We start from the raw sequence: 14,676 nt of genomic DNA on the forward strand, positions 1-14,676 counted from the left end.
TATTTGTCATTGCCCTTCAAAATGAAAGGTAGATAATAGACTGTCTCTGTTTAGCAAAACTATAATAAAGGTCTCAATGATAGTTTATACCGTAAGCTCCTATACTCTCTCACAGTTTATCACGCACCTTCATATCCATCATGCCATTGGACCTTGCAGCAGCCCCATCAGATGCCCAGTGGGCTTATCCCAGTGTGATAAGTGGGAATTCTCAGGCTCAAGAAGGTTCAAGAGGCCCACACCCCAATTCTTTGGTTCAGATCTTTCAACTCCTATTTCAGTGCTCTTTTTAAGGCACTTCTGGATATAAAACTATTTGCACATTTTTACAAAAAAAAGATACCTAGCTGGAGAGAGTGTAATGCATTGCTAATTTACATTTTGGCTAAAATATTTGTATCATCATCTTGGAGATATAATGTAAAACAAAACAAATTGTACTTAACAAAGTTTTACACTACTTGAGACTAAGTGAAAGATTTTAGTTGAAAGTCTATTTTTCCCTAGCCATTTTTAAGGTCGTTTTCACTTGTTTTCCTATAAATAAAATAACAGTACACAGCTCCAGCCTCCTGGGAGTCCCTGTTATCATACTCAGCACAGACTACATTTGACTACTCCTCCTATGTCCAGTTTTCTATCACGCGATCCCTCCCTTATTGCCCAACTAGCTGCCTGGCTCTTTCTCAGATACATAAAGTTATTATGTTCTATCCCAATGCCTGTTCATGGGACTGGTCTCTGTGCCTTACCTCATTCAGCTGTTTGCATGAATACTACCTCCTCAGAAAGTACGTATCAACCTATTCATCCCATTAACATGCACACACACATATTCTGAAACCACTTTCCCAACTGTTACATTATAGCACTTATCACTATTTAACATTATACTAACATTTTATCTCTCTGTTTATAACTGTTCTCCACCAGTGGAATGTAAGCTTTACAAGGGCAGGGCTTTATGTTGTGTGCTGTTTACCATTAGGTCACCAACTCTTAGAATACTGCCTGAAAATAGAAAGTTCTCAATAAATACCTAAAGGAAGGAATGCAACATACAAATTTCCCTGATAAAAATCTACTTCTTCCCACTTAAAACAATTCTTATATATGAAATCAAAAGACCAAAAAGAAATCTCACAACTAGAACAAATGCAAACAAAATTTAATGCATGGATAGGACATGGAACAAGTGGACACAAACAACCAGGACCCTTAACTGTTACAGCAGATTACATACATCACTGAAGCTATTAATAATGCAGGTAATAACAAAAAAATTAAAGACCAACTCCTCTTTTCCTACCCAAGAGGCCTTGTCTTGCCTAAGGCAATCCCATCACATGCCTCAGAGTAAGTAGGAAACCAATGGGCTACATGACATAGATTGCATTTTTGGATAGGAAAACCAGCGTATTTCTTGGACTTTCACATGTGTGACAGTAAATTGGCAATCATAGTGGGAGAAGGACTACCTCACATTCCGTGCCACTCATCTGCTGCAATAACTACTCAGCATCAGCTTTGGAGTATGCTTTGCTAAAAATATTTAACCTAACTGTAATTATGAGGAAATCATCACATATTCAAACTGTAGGCCATTGTACAAGACAACTGGCCAGGATTCTTCAAAAATGTTAATGTCAGAAAGAATAGATAACCAGAGTGCTTTTCTAGCTTTAAAGGGGAAATAGTAAATTGGATCCTGGATTACAGGGGTGGAGGGTATAAAGTCCAGAAACTGGGAAAGTTGAATCTAGACTGTATAGTTTGCAAAATCTTCATTAGCTACATCTACTTGCTCTGTACTATTTAAAGTCAAGATACAATTTATCATCATTGCTCCTTACAAGTAATCATTATGCACTTTCCATATATATCATGTCCTCCAGTTATATACATCTTGTTACTGGACAATCTATATCTTGAGTTCAACAGGGTTTAGCCTCCATAGTGTATCTTTAATACTAATTGGAGGAGATGGGCTTTATAAATCTTTATTTACAAGATGATTATGAAAACTATATTTTCTAAGCCTACTTCTCTCTCCTCTCTTCTCTCTCTCTCTCCTGATAACATTTAGTAAAGTTCATATTAAATACTACTTTAGCCACTAAATTACAAACTTCTTGACAGTAGAGGTAATACCTGGCTAATCTTTGCATTCGTAAGAAGCTAACAAAGGCTTAAATACAGTATGTAGCTCATAAACAGTTGCTGAATTTTTAAATTACTATAATTTAGATCACATAATGACTATTTATTTGCTTGAATTTTCAAATGACCCGAATATCTGTGCTACAAAATGTACTGAAGAATTAAACACTTTTTTCAGATTTTGTAACTTTCACTGAATTGTCTAAGCATTTCTTGAAATTTTTAACAGTAAAACTATTCTTCATATCTTAAAAATACATTTTTTGAAAAAATTCAAACTCAAGGCATTCTTTCCATGTATAAAAAATACAGAAAGGGATTTGTCAAATCAGTTATCATACCTTATTTCAGATTGAGATGACATTGGGAGTACTTAGCAAGAGCTTTTGAATACTCCTATCTACCTCTGCTAACAAGGCCTATTTTACCAAGTGGCAAATCATCCCCTATATCATGATCTATGCATCTCTTTCTGTCCACACCACTTGTGTTTCCACTGACTTTGTTCAGTGGAAATTTTTACAGTCCTTTATTTCATTGCTTATTAAATTGATCCTAGTACTGTAAAAGCTATTATAAAATTTAAAACATCATTTAACTTTCTGATTTTTACCTCACACTTTACTTTTTAAATTTCCACTTCCATTTGTAAATCTTGACATTTGTAAATGTCCTGGATTGTCAGACTCTGAGGCTTTCCCATTCTACCTTAAATCAGATAGCTCACTGAATTTCAACAGTGACGAACACACTTAGGTGGCAATCCCAAGGACACCCCCTCAGTTGAGACCTCATATCACTACCTTCCTATGATCAAAGTGCTTTGAAAGGCAAGCTTTCTCTCAGGAATATCCTAAAGAGGCACCATGACCTAGTTCTAGACTGTCACTCCAGATAGATTTCAGCCAGCTGCAAACAATAGATGAAGCATTTTCACTTGAGAAATTGAGCTTTGTTTCTAAGAAAGGCTCATTTTTGAGAGGCTACCTCAAGGAAAGCACTGCTTGGGGGAAAAAGATCACACATTTGGTCTAGGTCCCGTCACTAACAAGTAGCAACATCTTGGAAAGGATGGCAGTCCTAGCAGACTAATGCATACTACATATCAATTTTTCATTGCATTTTATGATTGAATAATGTGATATTATTACAACAGATATACTATATTTTATCGATTCAGCAGTTGATGAACATTTGGCTATCATGCCCCCATCTCTTCTTCCTTTGCACACTCACCATAAGCAACTACTAACCTACTTTTTATTTCTGTAGATTTCCCTGTTCTGGACATTTCATTTAAATGAAATGTTGATATATAGTGTGGATTAATCTGCTAGGATTGCCATGACAAACTCTCATAGGCTGAGTGACCTAAACACCAGATCTTCATTGTCTGATATTTTGGAAGACTAGACGTCCAGGTGAAGGTCCAGAAAAGTAAGACCTCCAGGTACCCACATTGGTATCTCTTCCTATAAGGACACTAATCTTACCAGATTAGGGGCCTATTACAGCTTGTGTCTAGGTATCCCCCCAAGAACTCACACAATCATTGGTGGGGCTTTTCAGAGGTGGCTGGATCTAGAGTGTGTGGTGCTGGGATTACGGGGATGTGATTACTAAATTAGTCCACTGATTGGTTTGGCATAGTTCTGGATGTGGATAATGGGAAGGTCCACCTTGGGTGTGTTACCTGCCCTAAGGACGTGTAGCTTGGATAGAATATAAGGGTTAGAAAGAGGGCTGCTGCCATCACTTGCTGCTTGCTGCTTTTGCTGCCTTCTGCCTCCCATGGACTGTTTCTCCTCTCTGATGCCCCCTGCTATGCCACCCTGCCTTGGAGTCAGCTGATTATGGACTAGAAACCTCTACAAGCTGTGAGCTGAAATAAACCTTTTCTTCTTTAACTTTGGGTGTCAGGTATTTTGTCACAGCCAGGAGAAAATAACTAAGACAGGCCCCATCCTATGACCTCATTTAAGCTTTCTCACCTCTACACAAGCCCTGTCTCCAAATATAATCATACCGATGGTTAGGAATTCAACATATGAATTTTGCGGAGGCAAACACATTCATTCCATAACAAGTTACAGCATGGCTGAACCTTAAAAACATGATGCTAACTGAAAGAAGCCTGTCAAGAACACCACAGACTGTATACAATGCTGTAATAGGCAAGTCTACAGAGATAGAAAGTAGATTAGTGATTGCCTAGGGTGAGGGTGGGGGGGAAGCTGGAGGAAAACCATGCCAATGGGTATAAGATTTCTTTTGGTGAGGATGAAAATACTGTAAACTTGATTGTGATCATGGTTGCTGTGGCTATTAATCATGATATGTCAACTTGATTAGAGTAACAAATCCCGAGTAGATTTGTAAAGCATACTTTTGGGAATGTCTGTGGAGTGTTTTCAGTCTGTGGAGTGCTGGCATATAGGCCACCAAACTGAGGTTGGAAAACCCACCCCAATCATGGGTGGCACCATCCAATAGGCTTGTAGCCTGGATGAAATAAAAGGGAAAAAAGGAGGAAGTTGGTGCACATTTGAGGAGCTCCATTCTGCTTGAATGTGCGCATCTTTTGCAGGTGTCACCTCTGAACACCAGACTCGTTTCTTCAGCATTCCAATGCAGAATCATACCAGTGTCACTGCAGGACCTGCCAGGCCTTCAGTCTTGGACTGGTGCTGTATCCCCTTGATCCCTCTTTTTCTGCAGCTTCCACCTTCTTCTATTGATTAGCTACTGGATTCTCCAGCTCTACAGAGCACAGATGTCCATGGTGAACTCTCCCACCTTTGATCCCATCAGCCTACATAATAAATCCCCTTGCATAATATAAATATATGATCAGTTCTGTTCTTCTAGAGAACCCTCATCAATTCAGTTGTATAACTTTGTGAATATATTAAACTCCATAGAATTGTACACTTCAAATGGGTCAATTGTGTGACACATTTTAATAAACTACTATATTTAAAATTAATAAACAAATAGAAAAGGCCCAAGATTACTGCCTAAGAATCAAAGAACAAATACCTTTTGAGCAAAACCCAAGTTTTGGTCCCCACATTCCCACTCCTTAGCCAGGTAGCCTGGGCCAGTCATTTGACCATGAAGTGGGCAGAGCTCTGTAATCTTTCTTGGTTGCTGATAATAAAGAGGTAATGCATAGTATCCAACATGTCCAGAACACTTAACAAATAATGGCTGTTATTATTACATTACATGAACAGAACAGGCCAATTTTTGAAATGAATCAATTTTGAAGTTGAGGCGCTGAACTTGACTGCAAGGTTTTAGCACCTAGTACCTACATGGTAGTGCTCATTTTTCACTTTCTGACAATAGAGCCAGTGCCACTTAGCCATACTGTCCTGTGAATGTATTCGTGACTCAAGGGAGGGACATACCAATGAAACAAATATGGCTTTTAGCATATCTAGCTCCAATGGAGAATTAAAAAGTCTCCAAATGGTCAAAATACTCAAACAACTTATGCCCAGAGCTGGTCCTCAATATTTACTGACTGATTAACTTATCTGTGTCTGACTTACAAAGACTTTTACCTCAACCAGCATTTAATAAGTGTTGATGAGATGGGCTCATCTATCACTGGGTCTCTGTAGCTTTTGAGGACACACAGAAGGAACAGTGTTGCTCCTTGCCTCAGAAGGTCATATTCTAGCATTCTGTTCTAAACCAGTTTCATGATTTCCTGCCACCTTGATTTTTCCAATGTTCAGTCTTCATGTGAATAAACATGAAAACTACTGAGTACACGATGAAAGCAGTCAAAAAGAACAATAATACTCAAGGTGGTGGCCATCTCTCCCAGCACTTATGAGATCCAGCTTCATGTTTATGCCAGTGGAAAGAACTTTGGGCCAAGAGTAAAAGGTCATAGTTCTCTTCCCAGCTCTGCCATGGAATAGCTACAAGTATAAACTTTACTCTTTTGTGCCTTTTTCCATCACTAAGATGTGAAGGGCCAGGCCAGAGAGAAAACTAAGGGCATTCATCACTGGGGACCAAAGAATGCACAGACTAGCTGCACACTAAATGAGTGCCAGTGATAGTTCTAGTTATTACCATAAATCAATAAACTGGCACAATGTTCCAAACTAGATGCAGAAATTGCATCATCCACACCCCAACATACACACACACACACACACACACACACACACACACCGGGAAACACAAACACAAAGTAGGGTTTCTGAGCCTTCATGGCAGAACTGACCCATCATGACAAATTTGCCTCTGCAAGATGACTCTTCTTGAGAGACAGACCACCAGGTAATCATGCAGATACACACACCTCTTTTCGTGGCCTCTTGTGGAGCCATGTGTAAGGAATGCTGTATGATTCACCGTGGGTGCATACTGATGTTCTGTGGTCACAGTACCATTGGATGTTTTGGATGCCTGTAGCTGTATGCTATAGTTCTCAGCTATGTTTAAATATACATATTTCTGAAATTTGTTCATCCTCATCACCAGTTGTACCCCAGTCATAGTTCATAGGATAACATGTTAGGATGCTGATATCAAGACAGACTGGATTGCTGGAAGAAAAGCAGGAACATTGAATGAAAAGATCCAGATCTACTTCTGATTAGTGGTATAAAGTTTAAAAGCGACTTAATATTTTTGTATTTCATGCTTTGTGCATTGTGCTAACAATGCTATGTGACACTGAATTAAATAATGATTGATATAGGACATAGCACAGTATCAACCAATTACCGAACATTCTGTAAAGTTAGTTTGACTGAATCATTGGACAAATTCTTTTGATCAGTCTAGGGAACACAGATCTTAGTACTATTAATAAAAATACAATATAGATTAGTAAAGTAGTAAGAAGCACATATAAACAAAATATAAAATCTTAATCAAATATACATATAAATGATTATATACACATTCAAACACACTATTTACAAATAAGCTGTATATTTCTGTGAATTAGCATATCAGACAGTAAACAAAAATATTTGTATAGTTGAAAAAAAGAAAAGGGCTTCTATTTTGATTAAATTTATTGTTTGACTTTCAAACTATACCTTCTTAAAACATCTTTTGTTTATTTTGTTTATATTTTTAAAAGAACTATCATAAAGAGGGAAATAATCTTACTTTTGGAAATTGTGCAGCCATCAAATATCTAATACATACTGGAAACTTATATACTTAGATACAAAGGTGAACAGTAAGGAACTCTGAGTTAGGGAAGAACTCATAGTCCCGTTAAAATGTGGTTTAAAAATTGTTCTTTCAATCAAACTCATTTTCTTCATGGATATAAAGTAGTTTTAGTTCTTTACAGTATCTAACACTTCCTAGCCCAATTGCTCTGAGCAATTGAAATCTTCAAAACCTTGGAATTTTCATCTGCACAAATGGAGACACTGGACTAAGAAGCCTTCTCCAAGGAAAACATGTGATTCTAACTGCCATTTGAGCCTAGGTTGAATCTCCCCTATGTTTTCACAAGCTTCCATGGCTACAGTTACAAATGTCTTAGCTGAGGTGAAAATGAGTCAATGTGTGACACTGTGTCAACAACTGAATAGATATTTATTGCATAGCTATATGAGCCTGGGCACATGTTACTAAATAGAGGAAATGACTGCAATCACTTAGACCACTTAATATCAAATTCTTTATAATTTTTAAAAAACTTCCAGGTTCACATAAACTAGTAGTTTGAATGTATGTACCCTCCTGTTTCACGTGTGTATTATCAATTTGTGTTTTGGAAGAAAGCAATGAAATTAATATTTGCTTTTAATACACATGTACCAATTTCAAAAATGACAAGTTAAACAACCTGGCAAATACTGAAAGACTGGTATAAAAACTAACAATTCTCAGCTAAATGTTGGTCATGTTATAAATAGCAATATTAAGTCACATCAATACAAATGCCAACATTTTAGCACCTCCTTTGCTAAATATAAAGACAAGTATGCATAATTAGACTATCTACAAATTCTAATTTTAAAAAATTATAGTATTTATTACTAATGCTATATTTATTACCCTTACATATGTACATAGTATTTACCCTTAATTTTACACTGTAAACATTCTCTTGGTAATTTTTTCCATATTTAAAAAAAAGTTTACTGTGAACAATATGAGTTCTATTTTTCAAAACAAAGACAAAAGGGAAGAAATGACAGCACCATAAATGTAAATATACATACTTTTTAAACACCAAAATCATCTTTGTCGATAGAAAACTATTTTAAACAAGAATGGTTCTTCAGTTCTACCCTGTTTCCAATCTCTACTCACTTTGGAGTTCCAGCTTCTCTAGACCCTTCAAAGCTTTCTCCCCTGCTTGGCCCCAGTCCATAAACTCCTCACCACACTCTGCTGCCATCCACTCTTCACTGATATTCCTGGTAAGGCCACTGTATTAGTCATGTTCCCACTGGAACAAAATACCCAACACCTGCAATTTAAAGGAGGAGAGGTTTATTTGGGATTATGGTTTTTAAAGGATTCAGTCTATGGCTGTCTGGTTCCAAAGCAGAAATGACATGGTAGAATTGCATGGCAGAGGAAACCTACTTAACCCAGAGCAGCCAGGATTTAGAGAGAAAAGGGGAAGATGCACTATTCCAGGTCACACTCCCAGTAATCAGCCACTCTGACCAGGCCCCAACTCAGAACATGAGACTTTTGGAGAACATTTTAGAACAAAACTATAACAGCCAGATTTCTGAAGTCCAGCCACAGTTACAAGTGCCTGAGGAGGGGACAGAGGAAGGTCACTTAAAAAGGAGAGATCAATAAAGAGAGATTCAAGTGTCGGATATCACCTACCGGACAAATCATTCACTTGAGAATAATGAAGATAATAGGCAAACCAACAAGCAAATGGAAAACAGATGTAAGATCTTCAAAGACAAGTAGGAATGACTATGGTCTTGTTAGATAACAGACAAAAGGGATACAGAATGATAAAGTGTAAAGTTTGGGAGCTCAGTTAAAGGATCCCTAAGATACCATCTATCATTAATAATCCTTATTGTTAGATTCATTATTCTAGCTGAGCCTTGAACACATTGAGAATATGTTCAATGCCCAGCACTGCACAAAAAGGGATGGGGGATTGAAAGAACCATGCTGCTGAACTCCTGTATCTTCAGCAGATTGCCCAAGCAGGTCTACTTCATACTTCTGCCCTCTTAACATCCCAAGTCACTTTTCCACCTCAACAGATAAACTCTTCCTTACTAAGAGAAATCCAGGTCATCAGGAAAAACATGCCTCACATATTCTCCCTTTCTCCTAGCCCTTATGTTTCTTCTCTTCCTTTCTTCCTATTTGAGAAAAATCTTTCTGACTTCTAAGATCAAACCCCATGATTCCCTTTCCTTAGGTACATGTGAATGCTTCCATGATCTACACAGCTTACAGAAATTTATTAATCTTGTGAAAGCTTATTAATCTCCTCAGTACACAATTTCCTTAGCTGTAAAACAGATATAATGCTCACAGTTGTTAGATTTAAATACAGTACTTATTAGAGCACCTGCCATGTTGATCATGGGTACTAAGTCACACTAAGGTACAAATAACTCAGGTACTATTGCACAGCATGATGACTATAGATACCAATTATGTGCTATACATTCCAAAAAGCTAGCGGAAAGAATTTTGAAAGATTTCACCAAAAATAAGTAATAAATGCATAAGGAGATAAATGTTTAATCAGATTTAAACATTACTCAATGTATACATCTATGGGAGTTAATCTTTCTTTCAGTACTGAAGAATAAACCCATGGCCATCCTACTGTGCTACATTCCCAACCCTTTTTATTTTTAATCTTGAGACAAGGCCTCACTGAGTCACTAAGTTTACCAGATTGGGCTAGAACTTGCTATCCTCCTGCCTCAGTCTCCCAGAGTAATATGATTTCAGGCTTATGCCACCATGACTGGCTGTGATAGTTAATCTTGAATGTCAAACTCATTGGCTTCAGAGACTCCTTGGGAGAGTAGTAGGCACACTTCTAGGTGTGTCTGGGTGGGTTCTGGGAGTACTACACTGGGAACTGTATCTGGTCCCTGACCTCTTCTGCTCAATTTATTTCCTTGTACTCTGCATCCTTGCTTAAATGATGTGAGCAACTCTCCTCCACCACACTCTTCTGCCATATTCTTGTGTTGGAGCAGCTGCCCATGGACTCAAACCTCTGAAAGTGAAAAAAAAAAAAGCCTCTTCTCTCTCCTCCTTTAAGTTTCAGCTGTCAGGTGTTTCCTCACAGTAATGGGAGACCTGACCAATACAACATGTATTGAATATTACGTGGCAATACAGTACATGTATAACATCTGTGTATCAGTGGAAATAAGAAAATGAAGTGAAGTTTAAAAAGTAAAATAATAAGGTACTTACTATAGAATAAGGTATTTAAACAGTAGTTATTATTACCCTCAAAGGTCTGTCTCCCTCAACTACCATGCCTACTTTCTCCACTGTTGATTATGACTTTATTTAGAGCCAACTTTGCAAAAGATATTCTAACCACTGAGACTATAATAATGAACAAAAGCAAGGGGAAAACCTTTACCCTCATAGAATATTAAGCCTAGTGGACAGAGATGGGCAATAAGATGCTTAAGCAAACTATAATATTAGAAGGTGCTAAGTCTGTGGAGATCCAGGCTACAAAGAGTGACCTGGGAGGGCTCATGGCACACTTAATAAATGATATGGATAAAGTCTCAAAGAGGTGAGACACTAGGCAGGATTTTGGAGAACTGCAATCCTTGGCAAGCTGAGCTACATGCACAATAGAGTGTTTGAGGGCTGAGAAAGGGGTGTGTGTGTATGTGTGTTTATGTTTGGTGTGAAGCATGGAGGAAGCAAATCAGACCAGACACAACTTTGTAAGCCAGTGTAAGGAACTGGTAATTTGCAATGAGTGAATAAAAGAGAACTCCCTAGTGGATTTTGTACAGTGGCATGATCCAACATGAGCTTCATATGATCATTCTGGACACTGTGGTGTAAAAAGACTTAGGGTCAAAGAAGGAAGAAAGAGAGCAGTTAGGTGCCCATTTCAACAATTCAGAACAAAGATTGAGGTGGCTGGATGATGAAGGTGGTAAGATAGTAAGGATGAGAAGCATTTGGGTTTTGGATATATTTTTCAAGGGAATATAGTACCAAAAAGACTTTCTGATGTATCCAAAGACCCATGCAAAGAAATGGCAAAGCCAAAGACATCTCTAAGGACTTGGCCCTGAGCAACCAGAAGGATGGAGTGGCTCTTAACTGAGGTGCAAAAAACTGCAGGGACATACCTTTATCTCTCCCCACCATTGCTTCCTGTCCCTTGTGGTCAACCACCAAAGGACTTGCTCACTTTGGGAAAAAAAAGAAGGCACATGAGCATTCGGCTATCCTAATCTCTGTTAAAGCAAGGCACTAAGTTTCCTGAACAATTGTTCTGTAAGGACTGCTTTTGCTTCTTCAAGGATTCTCTGCCCACCCCACTGCCAAAGATACCTCTCTTTCCCTTCCAAATGACACTCAGTGGGATTACCAGGATATTCCTCTCTCCTTCTCCAATAGTTGCATTCTCTGTTGCAGCACTTAACCCTGTCCAACCATCTCCTTCCTCAGATTCTCCTTGGGTTGGGAAGAACTAGTGTCCCATTTACTGTGGGACCTGTGGTCATTCCCTACACATTCTCCTCTTTCTTTTTCTTCATCTCCTCCTTTTTCTTCTCTTCTCTCAAATTTCACATCTTCTGAACTCTCTTCTCTGGCCCTCTGAGGTACACTATCGGGACCTTCCATTCAGCTTTATGCTCTGAATAAGGACCCAATTCAGTGTCTGGAACACTGCTGATTGAACAAATGAGTCAACCAATCAATCAAGCCCATCAATTGTTGCATTGTTGTATTTAGTTTTCACCTGTCTCCCAAGCAACAGCTCTAGATCTACAACCACGAGCCTCACATTCATGTCAGAAATGTTGTCCTGTCAAATTCACCAAGGTGAAACCAAATGCTCTTCTAAACAACCCCTCCACAGAGCAAGCTACTTTATTCTAATGATACTACTGATGTTAAGGATATAAAGAATATGTTCTGAAAACATTCATCGCCTCAACGCTAAGATTTCTAAAAGATCCACTCTTCTGCCCTCTTCATTTTATGACGCCACCAGCTTAATTTTATAAAACCCCATTTTGTTCACGTCATTCATCTGACCCATAATATTGGAGTTCTACATTGCCTTCAGAAGTTGACAGACAGAAAAAGGAGAGAGGGAGGGAGAGAGAAAAAGAGAATATTAGCTAGGGTCTGATTTTGTGATTTTCTTTATATACATTGCCCACTTTAAAATTGTTATATACACCCCAGCCTCTTGCCAAGGCAATGTATGGTACTTTTTAAACTAGATATTAAAAACTCTCAGAAGTCCAGTTTCTATAAGGCCCATCTAATCTTATTCCCTAGTCCTGTCCAGGCAAAAGCATTTCCTCCTTTCAGATGGTCTCTAGCCCTCCAACAGGCCTTGCACATTCTTCTGCCCATATACAGTGCTTCTCTGCTCTTTCCTCCAGCTCCTCTTCTCTGCCAATCAAGATCCTGCCCTGTCTTCCTCCAGAAGCTGTCTACACACGACCAACCAAGATTGGCTTTTTTCCTCTGAATACTCTAGAATTTGCTCACCTTACTTCTCCTATATAACTTGTAACAGTGATTCTCAAAATGTGGCCTGAGACTAGAAGCACCAGCAACATTAGTTAAAATGCAAATTATTGGGTCTTACCTCCAGATATTCTGACTCAAATGTCTAGAAGTAGAGCCAAGCAATTTGTGATTTCGTGAGGTCTCCACAGTAGGCTAATGCATGCTAATATCTGAGAACTACTGACATAAAATACTATCTTACATTGTTTGACTATGCCAAATAAACAATATGCAAAATGTCAACTGCAGTATCTAGTACATAGCTGTCCTTCAAGAAACCAGTTTTGCAGTACTGTTTCCAGTATCTTCATCATAATAAATATTCAGTGAATTGTGCTTCCAAGCATTAACTTTTAAAAAGTTACATTACACTAAAAGCAAAAAGCCATTCCACTAAACAACAAAGGTTTTTAACATGACCCAAGAAAATAAATTAATATTGTTTTAATCAAAGTTTGTTCAGGACCTGGATTCAGCTCAGTGGTTCTGCTGCCTGCCTCACAAGGGGAAGGTCCCAAGTTTGGACCAAAAAAAATGTCCCGGTACCAAAAAAAATGTTTGTTCATACTGTTTTAATATTAAATACATAACAAATATTTTTAGTTAATAATAAATAATTTAATATTATTTAAGATAGCAGAGAATCTTCTTTTGTATTTCCATTATATTTCAAATTTGGAAAAACAGTCGTAAAGTTTTAGATTGAAACTTAATGGTGAACGCAGAAGATACCAAAATAAAAATGTCTGCAAAGACAAGAGTAGACCTTAATTTTAAACAATTTGCTTGTTGTGAAACATGAAAACAGAATCAAGTCAAGCTGAATCAGATTTATATTATGCTTTCAAGAAATCCAGTAGTGAGTTATATACTTAGTTAACAGGCCCACTGCTATAGTTTGAATCTTAAATGTCTCTTAAAGGCCCATGTGTTAAAAGCTTGTTGCCCAGAGTAAAGCTATTGGAAAATGGCAGAGCCTGTAAGAGTTGTGGCTTGGTAGGAGATCTACAGGTCACTGGGGAGTGTCCTCCAAAGGGATAGTGAGACCCCAGCCCCTTCTTTTTTTTCTTCCACTTTCCAGCTACAAGGTGAGTAGCGCCCCACCAGGATATGCTGCCTTGATACAGGCCCAAAATTAATAAGGCAAAGCAACCATGAACTGAAACCTCTGTAACCATGAGTCAAATAAACCTTGTCACTTTATGAGTATCTCAGGTATTTGTTTTAGCGATAGGTGACTAACAGTTCCATTCTGTTCATTTTAACTCTTTAGACAACTATACTTAAGGAAAAATAAATCAGAAAGGTCCTAAAATGAAAATGTTGTTCACTGAATAAAAAAGAAAATAAGTCAATATTAAAAATATCTTGAAATGATTTAACATGTTCTATTTATTCCCTATAACAACAAACTTTCTTTTCCTGTGTACTGCAAGCAGAACACAATACTAGCTACAATACTAGACTTTAGCACATTTTTTTAAATTTAACTTCTTTTGAAGTTTTATTGCCAAAATATCCAGGGCTCCATACAAGTAAATTGCTTTTAATGCAGGACTTTTTTTTAGTGACTAAAAAGACTGGGAATAGATATATCAAAAAATTAACAAGAACTTCTCTAAATGGATAGTACACATACCTTTTTAGGACTATTGGTTTCTGTAATACTCAGTTTTTTCAATGAGCATATATTAAGTTTTAAAATCTAAAAATAATGGGGCCGGGGATTTAGCTCAGTGGTTTCACCACCTGCTGCGCAAGCACAAGGACCTGAGTTCG

At 37.8% G+C, this 14,676-nt stretch overlaps 1 protein-coding gene across 6 annotated transcripts in view; it reads right to left on the reverse strand.

Annotated features, from left to right (window-relative positions):
- The window catches only part of Tnik (TRAF2 and NCK interacting kinase), a 397,016-nt gene that overhangs the window by 355,415 nt on the left and 26,925 nt on the right, over positions 1-14,676 (reverse strand). The window contains exon 2 of one of the 6 annotated variants that reach the window (XM_021254142.2): positions 8,470-8,629. The exons of the other annotated variants lie outside the window; for them this stretch is intronic. The gene's annotated coding sequence lies outside the window, so the exon portion shown is untranslated. The remainder of the gene's footprint in view (positions 1-8,469; positions 8,630-14,676) is intronic. 6 annotated transcript variants of the gene reach the window in all.

Source organism: Heterocephalus glaber, unplaced genomic scaffold, assembly GCF_053883595.1.
Source record: "Heterocephalus glaber isolate CG9 unplaced genomic scaffold, H.glaber_assembly_v1.0 deba00001504, whole genome shotgun sequence".
NCBI lineage: Eukaryota > Metazoa > Chordata > Mammalia > Rodentia > Bathyergidae > Heterocephalus > Heterocephalus glaber.